At 38.1% G+C, this 12,466-nt stretch overlaps 1 protein-coding gene across 1 annotated transcript in view; it reads right to left on the reverse strand.

The window, feature by feature from the left end:
* RUFY3 (RUN and FYVE domain containing 3) overlaps nt 1–12,466 on the reverse strand; it is a 1,044,108-nt gene that overhangs the window by 626,686 nt on the left and 404,956 nt on the right. The window lies entirely within an intron of this gene.

Genomic DNA, 12,466 nt, shown 5'->3' on the forward strand with positions numbered 1-12,466 from the left:
GCTCATTTGGATCATAGACCTATTTCATCCCAGTGTTCATTTGAAAAGTGCCTGGCTAATCCTTCCCTCTGTCCATTCCTGACATTAGCTCTTTGATACCTGTAATTGTCAGTTAGCCACATGTATGCTCTAGCCACACTGTAGCATTATTCTTGCTAATCTTCTTCTTTCGGCTTTTCCCGGTTAGGGGTCGCCACTGCAGATCACCTGTCTGCTCATGATTTGCAGTGGAGTTTTATGATGTCGAGTTGCCAGCCCGGAGCCCAACCTTCCACAGAAGGCACATAGATGCACACACTCACACCTAGGGCCAATTTAGAGTATCCTACAGCATGTCTTTGGGATGTGGGAGGAAACCCACATGACCACAGGGAGGGCATGCAGACTCCGCACAGAAGGCACTCCAGCTGAGAATCGAACCGGAGAACCTCTTGCTGTGAGGCGGCAATGCTAACCGCTGCACCACCATGGCCACCCTTTGCATTATTCTTGCTAATAAGGAATTTAATCTATTTTCTGCTTCTACTGTAATCTGTGCTACTTTCAGTCTAAACAATATGTTCAGTTGTTTACAGTTTTCTTCCAATTCAGCAACATTTTTTTGTGAGTTGTGTTAAGCTATGATTTAGGCACTTTCATGGTGTTAAAAATAACCAATCAGTTGCCCCTGCCCACTACATAATATATTATCTTTGTTGATTTAGCTTTAAATCTGTCAAAAGCTTTTGTAAAGTCATATGGATTTTGCATCTTTACTAAAGTCTGGCAACTGTAAAAAGGGGAAGATATTTTACTTAAAACCTTTCCTGCTGAGATCCACTGACCAACATTAGACCATTCAGGTCTATCAATTTATCTTCATCTGTAGCTTGTTTATTTGGCTTTCCTCAAAAATACCATTGTAAGCCCATGGTCCAAAATGTCTTGGACAACATTAACTCCATACACTTTGGAAGCAGCTGCAGATAGCCAGAGTCAAAAAGCAGTTTCAGCTTTCTTGTAGAAGCAGAAAGCAAGATGGATATCTAATTTTATTTTTAACACCATACTTCATAACAGTCCCTGATTTTACCTCATATATTTGCTTTGGTATACTCACTGGAAGCAAATGCAGACAGCCAAAGTGCAAAAAGCAGTTTGTTTCTTTCTAGTTTTATGCTAACTCCCATAAGTCATACTCGTAACTGCCCCTGATTTTGTCTCATGTATTTGCTTTGCCCCGTGCAAATATCTTGGCTTTCTGTCTAAGAGGAATACATTAAGTCAATAATGCTAGTTGTTAAAGTTTCAAAGATGCAAGTCAATATGAAACCAGAAGTTCATTTAACTTTTAAGTGAATCAGTGCAATATGTAAAATCTGTCCCTGTCACACCATTACTTACAAATTTATGTTTTTAAGCAAAGAACGTGAGAAATATGTTCTTACCTCTGTCCAAGTGTGCAGTGGTAAAGCATGTATATTATGTCAGTGCGGTGTATAGGTATAGTTATTATTACTAAAACTACAGACCTCAGTGGCATAATATACATGCTTTATCACTTCACTCTAAGATAAGACCTGGCATGAAACTAGATGGTTGTCACGTTTCCCACAATAGGAAGAGCAATAAGAGAGGCATGCAATGCATGAGAAGTATGGTGCAGATGAAATTCATGTTTTGCATACTAGTCCTGGGATTCAGAGAGATTCTCACCACCAGTTTTATTTAGCTGAACTTGTGCTTGTCAATTAGCACCATGGTGAGAGTCTCTAAATCAGAAATAAAGAAAACCTGAAGCAGGGGTGAATACGATGACAACCTCATTAGCAGCTAATTGCCATACCTCTGAATCCCACACTGCAGTGTCAGACCTGATAGTGTAAGTGATCTGTCATAGGGGCTACAATTTAAAAAATACCCAAGGCTAGTATTTAACAGTCTCATCACAGTAACACAGGCATCTCCTAACACACACACACACACACACACACACACACACACACACACACACACACACACACACACACACACACACACACACCAATGCAGCTGCAGACAAGTACCTACATACATGCATGCTCATATTCACAGACTACTCACTCACAAACCCACATGCACTGCCCCCCAAACACACATAGGTACATAGGTTGTTACTATGCTAATGACCACTACAGCCCTTAGAAGCCTAGCTGTGCACCCACACAAAAATCCATTCAGTCCCTGTTGGGGAATTGAACCCTGGTCAAATTTTCCCTAGTAGTTCAAATATCATTACAGGTCTCCTCAGAAAAGAGGCCAGTAGCCTAGTGGGACTAACCCAGTTAGCAAATGACAAAAAAATAAATTAAAATAAAAAAAGATAAGAAAATACCATTTTACTAAGAAGGCGTGCTTGGCAACAAAAGTAGTCTATATCATCTTAAAATAACATCTACTGAGCAAATGGCTCAGGTTAGAAACTCACCATGTTCCCCTCATGTTGGTTCACAAATAGCAAAATGGTAATAGCAGGCTCAGTCTGTGGGCCATTTCACTTCAGCAATTCAAGTTCAATGTAAGAGACCAATCTGACTTAATCCACAGCACTACAGATGGCTTATCAAAAGCATATAGCTGATGCAATGGATATGAAACTGATGGTTTCAAGATTGAAGGGTCAACTGTAACACTGGCTGAAGCTCACCAAAGTCAGACATTATGTATTATGTATGCAGCATTATTATGTAAAGTAAGTGGAACTGTTACTGTAACTGTGAAGGTTTCTTCTAAATATACAAGGTAAATAAAAAGTGCTTCAGAAATTTTATTGTACTAGCCACAGAAGTGTTGCTATCACTTTAAATGAGAAAGAGGGAGAAAGAGAATCTTTGCTGCATTAGCTAGAGTATGTTTTCTTAATGAAACCAGTGGCGTTGTATAAAAGGAGGACTGAGGTAAACCTATACGGAGTCAGCAGCAGAGTGAATGAACCTGCAAGAAGGCTCCAGGAACAAAAGCATGGCTATGTTTAAAATATCCTGCATAACTAGAAAACAGTAATAGGAAAGGGCAATCCGTATGAAATATCACTTACCCATATCAAATTATATTCTAAGTGCAATACCTTTTGCAAATAATTTAGATGATTACTTGATCACAACGTTTAGCTAGAAAATTGGGTATGGTTGTAAATGTGTGACATAGTGCAGATATTGAGTTTGATAAGTAAGACGTAAATAAAGTGAGATAGCTAGTGTGTGTTTATTTATTTATTTACCGGGGTAGAACACTGATCTGGGTGGATTGTTTCAGTCTAAGCCCATGAAAAGGGAGTACAAAGTAATAGTAGACCAAGCAATAGTTTACAGTACAGACGTAAAGTACAAAACCAATTTTAAATATGTGAAAACATAAGTACATAATGGAAGTCTGTCTAACACAGCTTGAGTCTCTCTAATACAGCATGCAAAAATATTAACATTATAGTAAGAAGCCTGCCTAACAAAGTAGAAATCTTCCTAATGTCAAGGTATATACAATTTTCTTATTCTAAAATAATAGATAAGATTGCTAGAAACTAAATATACTTCAGTCAGGCTGGGAAATGGGTAGTTCAAATTAGAACTAACAGCTTTTGCTGTCAAGTAATAGTATAGGAGTTTAATGAAATAACTGACAATATCACTTTTGGACTAAGGCAGCAATAGTTCCAAAGTCCAAAGTGGCAGGACTGTAGTCAAGAAAGCAGTATCAATAGCTACCATTCTGGTCGGAGAATCATACACAAGATGGTAAAATTGTATTTGTTAAAAAGTTCTTACTGGCTTCTCAAACCTGCAAATATCTCCCAAGGATGATCATGTTTTCTCATTCAGAAATTAATGAATAAAATGGTAGAAAGTCCTGGGTGTCAGCGAGTTTAACATTTGCAAAACTCTACAAACATGAATCCTGTTTTGTAAATGGAGGATGAAACTGTAGACATTCTAGTGCATTCAGCTGAAATCTCTCTCTCACTAATCTTTATTGCAGGTAAACAGTACTATATCTCTAGGAGTAGACTCATGAGAATCCAAATTAGTGCACGTTTCAATGATAATTTGCAAGTTCATCTCTGAGCATGAGACTGCCCCAAGTTTATCTCTGAGCAAAACTGCCCCATGGCTTACAAAAAATACACTTGCTACAATGCGGCAAAGAGACAAACTCTGGACCCATTACCATAAAAATAAAACCCCCCTCATCTACAACGAATACAAAACACTTCGAAATAAAGTAAAGAAACTCATCACCACTGACAGACAAAACTACTTCTCCTTACTCCAAAACAACAATAAAACAAACCCTCAAAAATTCTGGAAAAGTATCTCCACTCTCCTTAATCCCAGTAAACCAGACACCCCCACTCCCGATCCAAACACTCTCGACATAGACCTGGCTACTCAATTTAACTCCTCCTTCATTGATTCTATTTCCAAACTAACCTCATCTTTCTCCGACATCTCCACTCCCTCTAAACCATCCCCACACTCATCTTCTTAAAGATGAAGGTGGAAGGCCACCTTCAAAACACTAGTTCACTACCTATCCCATCTTCCAATTCTACAACCTTTACCACCTACTCCACTCTTCCTCACTCCTCATCTCTCCCACCTCCAAATATCCCCTCCCCCCACTCTCCACACTTCTCACTAAAACCCATACCCACTTCTACCATAAAAAACTCCTTCTAAAACTGAAGTCTGGTTCAAATGCTCCTGATAATATTCCTTCACAATTCCTCAGCATAGCTGTTGAAACCATTGCCTACCCCATTAGTATTTTAATCAACCGCTCTATCCAAGAAAGCACAGTTCCCCATATCTGGAAAAAGGCCTTTATCATACCTTTACATAAAGGAGGTAACAATAACAATGTCTCCAACTTTCGTCCCATCGCTATCCTGTCTCCCATCTCCAAACTCCTTGAAAAGTGTATCCAACTACAACTCCTACCATACACCTCATTGATGATAACCTACTAACTCCCACACAGCATGGCTTCAGACCAGGCCACAGCACTATGACAGCCCTCCTCTCCTTCCTGGAAACAGTAAATAAAGCCCGAGACTCTGGTCATATTGTTTCTACCCTTCTACTGGATCTTTCTAAGACCTTTGACACCATCTCCCATAACCTTCTTCTAGCTAAACTCTCTAAGCTTAACCTATCTCTTTCCTCTCTGAACTGGTTCTCCAGTTACTTATCCAACAGACATCAAGCAGTAAAATGGAAAAAGGCTACCTCCTCATTCCTTAATACCCCAACTGGTGTTCCACAAGGTTCAATATTAGGCCCCCTCCTCTTCAACATCTTTATTAATGACTTCCGCAACTCCAACCCATTCTCAAACATCATTCAATATGCAGACGACTCAACTATTACTTGCTCTGCCACTTCAGCCCCTTTACTTCTAAAGCTAACTCAAGACGCTTTTTCAACCACTGAACAATGGATGAAAAATAATCACTTAGCACTCAATGCTTCTAAAACCAAATTAATGGTATTCACTCCCTCAAAAGGCACCCCTCTCAGCACAAACACCTTCTGTATTTCTAGTCAAAACAACACAACTCTGGAACTGGTATCAGAGACCAAGCTACTTGGTGTCCAAATTGACGATCAGCTCAAATTTAATTCCCACATACAACTAAACATAAAAAAAAAACATCAAAAATTAGGTATGCTCTACCGTCAGTACCATTATCTTACACCCTCCACTAAACTCACCCTCTCTACATCCTTTCTCATCCCCTCCCTTCTCTATGGATCTCCACTCCTAACTAATCTACAATCATCTCTGAAAAATCAACTCTCATGTTGTTACAAAGTTCGCCACTAGCCAGAGGTCCTCTACTCACCATTGTTCCTCTCTCCACAAACTAAATTGGCTAGAACTACCCAACCACCTTATCTATACCCAACTCACTCTGGTCCACAAGCTTATTTTCAACCTCTCAATCTGTCCCTCCCTCTTCTCTGCCTTTAAAATGCATCTACCCAACAGAGTACTAAGGTCTAACAACCAAAATCTTCTTGAAATACACAAACCAGCTCGTCCACCAGGCAAATATCTTCTATCCTTTAGTCTGGCATGACTCTGGAACTCCCTACCATCACCCATTTGTGTTACCTCTACTAACTCTACCTTCAAAAAAAACTCTTCATTCATACCTAGCCTCCCAATGGGAATGCTCTAGCTGCCACCCTACATAACTTGCACTGCTAACCTTCTTTCTCTCATAACTATATAGTTTACACTTTAAACTGCCATTCTGCCCCTTTTTGTCAATAAATAAATACAACAACTTTGTTGATCTATCCCCATCAACCTGTTTGCTAATGTAGCCCATCACTAGTACGAAGCACACCCAATCCCACAGGGAAGCCCTTAGTTAGACTGAACACTGTTCATACTTCAGTATTTGGGTCCCCTGTATATAGTTTGCACTAATCTTATCTTCTGTTTTTTGGACTTCAAACCACCACAGGACTGCCCAAAACATGTCCTTGGAACCTTGTCATATGATTTCTTCAAATATAAGAACAGTCACTTGGACTCTTCTCATCTCTAGATTCCTCTCAACTATCTGTCTCACTGCAAACATTGGGTAAGTTGTGATACATCCTGATCTGAATCCCAACTGCTCATCTCCCATCCTACTTCTACCTACTCTGCGTACTCATTTATCAGCCATATGAAAGTTGTTGCAGTGTGTCAACATACTAACCATACATGGTTTTGGCAGGAATCAATCCATGCATAAACTACTCTAGATTTACAATGACAACACTGTTTATCGCAGAAATTGTCTGTTTAATGAAATATTTTATCTATAATTAGTATAACCAAAACTTTCATTGCCATTTTTAGAAACTGTATGTTTAAATGCAATGTTTCTACTGGTACTTTTGTACATACTGTAACAAGAGCTTTGATTGTAATTTTATTTGTAATTATTGTTTTGTTTTTGGAGCTTTTCTCCCCAGGACTTCATTGAAAATGGGTTCTTCTAGGCCCAATGGACTATTCTGGTAAACCAACTGCAAATAAATAAATAAATGATCTCTGTTCCAGCTTGACTGTGATGGTCATCCTTTAAGAGCTGATGGAGAAGCCAGACTTACGTGTTGCATGCTCTAACTAGCCATTCTGTGCAGAGCTTGTACTACAGGCAGAGAAGCAAAAACTTTCCGGATGCTGAAAGGCATCTCTCTAATTTTTCTTTTTGTTTCTACAGCATTAATGTCTAGACAGGTTACACACACACTGTAGGAGAGCCTGACTATTAACAACTCACAGTTAATGGAGCAAACTATGTTGGTATCAGTAAAGATTTTTATGCAAACATGCCAATGGCCACATTTTTCATCAAGTTGTTACTCAGTCAGGAATTGGCCAACTTGCTATACTACGTTCTATATCAAGGATTCACATCTAGATCAAGGAAAGTCCATCAGCCTCATCCCCTCACTCACCTATGATTGAGTACAATATGCAGTCATCGAATGTATCTATCTGAGACACCTGTGACCTCAGCTTGAAAGGCCCAAAGTTCCTCACCAAAAGGATAAAGGGTCTCAAAATATATGTCTTATGCTGCGACTGAAAAAACTCCAAGAACTCCAAGTTTCTTCAGTTTATTCAGTCTCGGTGGCCTGTGCCTGACATATAAGGCCATGTCAAACCCAGATTTGATGAATATACCTCAAAAATAAAAATCCAGAAGAAACAGGATCCTCAGAACTTAAACCAAGGGAGACGTTATAAATAAAGCGTGCTGGCTGGAGGCTGGAGATTCATCACAGATTCATCACCCAGATGTGGAACAAAAACAAATAACAATGTGCAGCAGACAGAGAGGCTGGCCTTGTTCAAGAGGAATCTTGACCAATGGATGGGAGATCGCAGATATAATTTACTTCAGTGTCACTGCTGTCTGCTCTTGACAGAAACAGAAAAAATATAGTTTTTAGTTTTTATTCATTCAAAGGGGTGTGGAAACCACATAACTATAAAGCTGGGCTATAAATGCCCTTGGGCAGATAGCCTAGTATGAACCTATGAACCTATAACTGGACAGTTATCCTTTACTCTATGTCCATTGCTACTGATATGTTCCAGGAGATACTGATGCAATACCATCACCAGGATTCTGTTTGACACTCACCTTAGGAATAGATACTTTGTTGTGCAGTTTTTTAAAGATAAAGATAAAACAATGGTGGCAGGAAAGTGCTTATAAATGCCACTGGATTTACCAATTGTAAGCCTTCTAACCCTGACAAACTTAAGGTAAAGGTCATTACATCTACATTCACCAGCGTTTTCCTTTTTTGAGGAGGATTTTGTTTTCCTTACAAATTCCTGCTTAAGGTTACTGGGAGCACATCAGAGAGAGATTGGTAAGAGACACTATCTTCTATTATTTATTTTATTTATTTATTTATTTTACATTTGTTGACCGGGCTAGTCTAGCTTGATATATGTCCATTTTCAGTAGAGGCCCGGGGAGAAAAGCTCCACATAGAAAACTAACAGAAACAGTACATTAAAACATTAATTACAAGAATTTTTTTTTTCTGTGCTGAAGCCTTCTACAATGTCTTCTATTGAAGCTGTAAAATTTATGGTTGAGAAATATTTGACAAAACCTATGAATGATAACTCTCATCTTTAAAAACTTACATTAACTGTAATTTATACTATAAAAATCAGTGGAAGTTGGAGAAAAGAGTTAATTAAATACAGTCAGAAAAAACTGAGCAAAAATGGGGAGTGCAAAATTATTCCATATAAACTATATATAACATAGAAACAAACTGTTAAATACAGCAAGCACATGTGGAATTAATTTAAAGTATAATAGTGATGAATTACAAAGTTTCTGTAAATCTAGCAATCAAGATTATTTAAAATTTTAGAAAACTTTTGTGACATATTTTTGGAATTGGTAAGATTACACGATTCTTTTCCAACCAGCTCCTAAGGAGATGACTACATAATCGATTAAGTAGTAAAATACTGGGAGCTAAGACTGTACAGTATTTTTATTTATTTATTTATATTTGTTGACCGGGAGTGTCCGACTGGATGTAGGTCCATTTTCAGCGGAGGCCCGGGGAGAAAAGCTCCACAGTTAAAATAAACAGACAGTAGTTACATTGGATTATGTAGCAATTAATAATTTACATAGCAATTACTTACAACATATTAACAGATGAAGAACATAGTACATCAGTAGACAACTAGAATCTTTATCTGTGAAGTACATAACAGGCATTAACAAATGTTAAAATGAGAAGTTCCTGCTGTATAAGTACTAGGCTTATGAGCATCTCAGCTTGCTATAATCAAGGTAGTTAGTGGAGTGGAAAGAAAGGTAGTGGTTGGATGGGGTGGGTGATATTAGAATGGGAGTTGCAAGGGCATAGCCAGCATGTTTTTAGGTGCGCTTTTAGTAAAGTTTTGAAGTGGGTGCATGATGGTATGGAGGTAATTGTGGGTGGGAAGGAGTTCCATAATTTGGCTATGGTGCAAGAGAATAGTGCTTCACCAGCAGAGTTATCGGCTTTAGTGATCTGCAAGTGATTTTTGTTGCTGGATCTTAGTGGTCTGGTGGTGCGATAGGGTTGGAGTAGATTCTGGAGGGATGGGACATTTAGTGGATTGTTTACTAGTTTGTGGGCATGTGAGAGTTGATACCATTGAAGAAGGTGAGGGAGTTCAAGCCAGCCCACTTCAAGTGAGAGACAGTGGTGACTATGGTAGGATGCCCCTGTGGCGAATTTGGCAATTTTGTTGTAGCAGGTCTCTAGCTTGTTTAGATTGCATTGCCTTAGGTTGGTATATACTGGAGAGGCATAAAGTAGGGTAGAGATAAGGTGGAAATTTGCTATTGAAATCTTTGCTGCTTTGGTGAGAAGATGCTTATTTCTGTATAATGCTCCTAGTTTTTTGTGGACTTTTTTATGGTCATGGATATGTGAATGTCAAATTTTAGTTTATTGTCTATTTCCACTCCTAGCAATTTGGTGTGTTCATTTGGGTATATAGTGGTGTTGTCTTTTGCTGTGATGTTAAAGTGAGAGTTGTTTTGAGTATGTTTGGTGGGTTGGAAGATGAGTAGTTTAGTTTTGTTTGGGTTGAGTATTAATTGGGCATCGGATAACCAAGTTTCAACAGAGGAAAAGGCTTCCTGTGTGACTTTTTGCAGTTTGGGTAGGGGACTGGGCTGAACAGATGATGGTCGAGTCATTTCTGTATTGTATGAGTGTGCTATGTGTGGTGGCAGAGGCAAGATTATTTGTGAAAACAGAGAAGAGTAGGGGTCCAAGGATGGATCCTTGGGGAACCCCTATGGAGACAGGTAGTTGGGGAGATATGTCATTCTGCCATACAATGGATTGTTGGCAGTCAGACAGGTAACTCTGAAACCATTTGGTATATATTCAGACTGCTGGCAGTTGAGGCATATTTCAGAGTTCCCTTTTCCTCTTATGTTTATTATTTATGTTATTGAGAATTCATTGCTGAATTGAGCTGCAGTGGTAAGATATTAAGATGACTAATTGGATACAACCTTTAATTTCTTGAAGGTGTTAGCACTTTACTGTAAGTTTAAACAACTAAAATGAAAGCACTCTAAAGCTCAGTCACAAAAATTGAAGATTTTATATATGGGTCAGCACAATGCTTGCAATGAATCAAAACATACATGTATGTATGTATTAACTTACATACCTTGAGAACACACTTTTATTGTATTTGCCTTATAAAAAAAGAAAGAATATAATAATTCTATTCTGTCAAATTAAAAAACTTAAAACACCAACACACGCCAATAAACAATTAGTGAGTTCTGATGCTAATTCATCTGAATACTTATCTTTAAAGGCACATGCATATCAACATAGACTTTGTATAAGTTTTTTTGATAAAGAACAACAAACAAATTATAACCTAAACTGCAAGCTACCACCTCCAGTAATTTTGTGTTCAATAATTGTTCCTTAGCGTGCAACAGAGAATCTTCAGGAAGCAACAAATTATTCAGTCTTTTATAATCTGTTACAAAATAAAGGGCAGTCAATTAATATCTAAGCAAAATAAAGTTTTCCTTTATTGCTGTATCTGCAATTAATATTTAGAAAGAAATTTAACTTCTGTTTGTTTGTTTACTGGGATTGTCTGACAGGATCATTACAAGATCCTTTTTCAACAGAAGCTTGGGGAGAACATCTTCAAACACAATTTGGGTATTAGGGAAGAACTTTAAGTATAGAAAATATAGTGAGACATAAATAAATGAAAAAGACTGAGTTCTGAGAAGATGTGAAGACAATGGAGACTGTGAACTAGAAATGAATAAAGGACTAAGTTGAAGGAGATAAGTTAGAATGTAGTATAGATGACTTGAAAAGGAATTTAATTGTATGAGGAAAAATCATGGGAAACTAATGTATCTTGTATATCTTCAACAGTAACTGTCTTGCCACATATTTCAACCAAGAATGTTTATTTGCAGAATCACTCTCCCTTATATCTACTTCATCCATTACTTTAATCATATCACAAACTGTTGAAATCATTCTTGGTTTTCATATTTGTGTCATTGTTTTCTTTGCTTTTGTAGTAATAGTATACTAACAAAGAACAAACTAACAAAATAAACAATTTAATCAAGCTTATTTTTCCACAATAATCCTCATGCTAAACTTTCTAAATTATTCTTATTGCTTTTAAATGCAAATATGACTAAATATATGTTCCCATATTCTTAACTCCCCTTCATCATAACAGTTGGAGTTTTTATTTAGAAACATCGCCCTTAATCATGACTGGGTATACAACTATTGGCGCAGATATTACCATGCAAGTATCTTAAATTATTTTGAATTTGTGGCATATCAACTATTATCTTCAAAAAGTAGATATTTTGACATTTTCATCTACATCAACTTCCAGTAAGCATATGGGTTCATAGGTGTGTTCTAGGCCAACGGCCCTGGAGCCTTTACAAGTCTAGTACATTGAAGTGCCCTGGCATCATGCCGCCATTAGTTCCCAGTGCCTCTATCAAGTAGAGCCACTGGAATGATCCCTGGGGTGAACTTTCAATTTCCCATTCACTCATCAAGATTTCTCTTGAAAAGGGCCAGTAAGGTGCTCTGCTTGATATGTATGGGAAGTCTATTCCAGAGCATGGGCAGTCTCTGGGTTATGAACCTGTCCCTCCAGCATGTTCTGTTGATTATGGTAATGACACTGAGGTCCCTGGAGCTTGTGGTGCGGAGGGATTGGGATTTCTTTAGGTGTAAGATTTCTAACAGTGCTGGGTCAGACATGGCTTTTTAAGTCAAGCAGAGATCATCTCTTACTAGATGATGTGAGACAGAGAAAAGCTGGAGTTTTTTTCAGTCTGTCCATATAAGGCATGTGTTTAAGGCCTTGGATCCTCTTCATG

This window comes from Protopterus annectens, chromosome 2.part0 (assembly GCF_019279795.1).
Source record: "Protopterus annectens isolate FY-2018-M chromosome 2.part0, PAN1.0, whole genome shotgun sequence".
Classification (NCBI taxonomy): Eukaryota; Metazoa; Chordata; order Ceratodontiformes; family Protopteridae; genus Protopterus; species Protopterus annectens.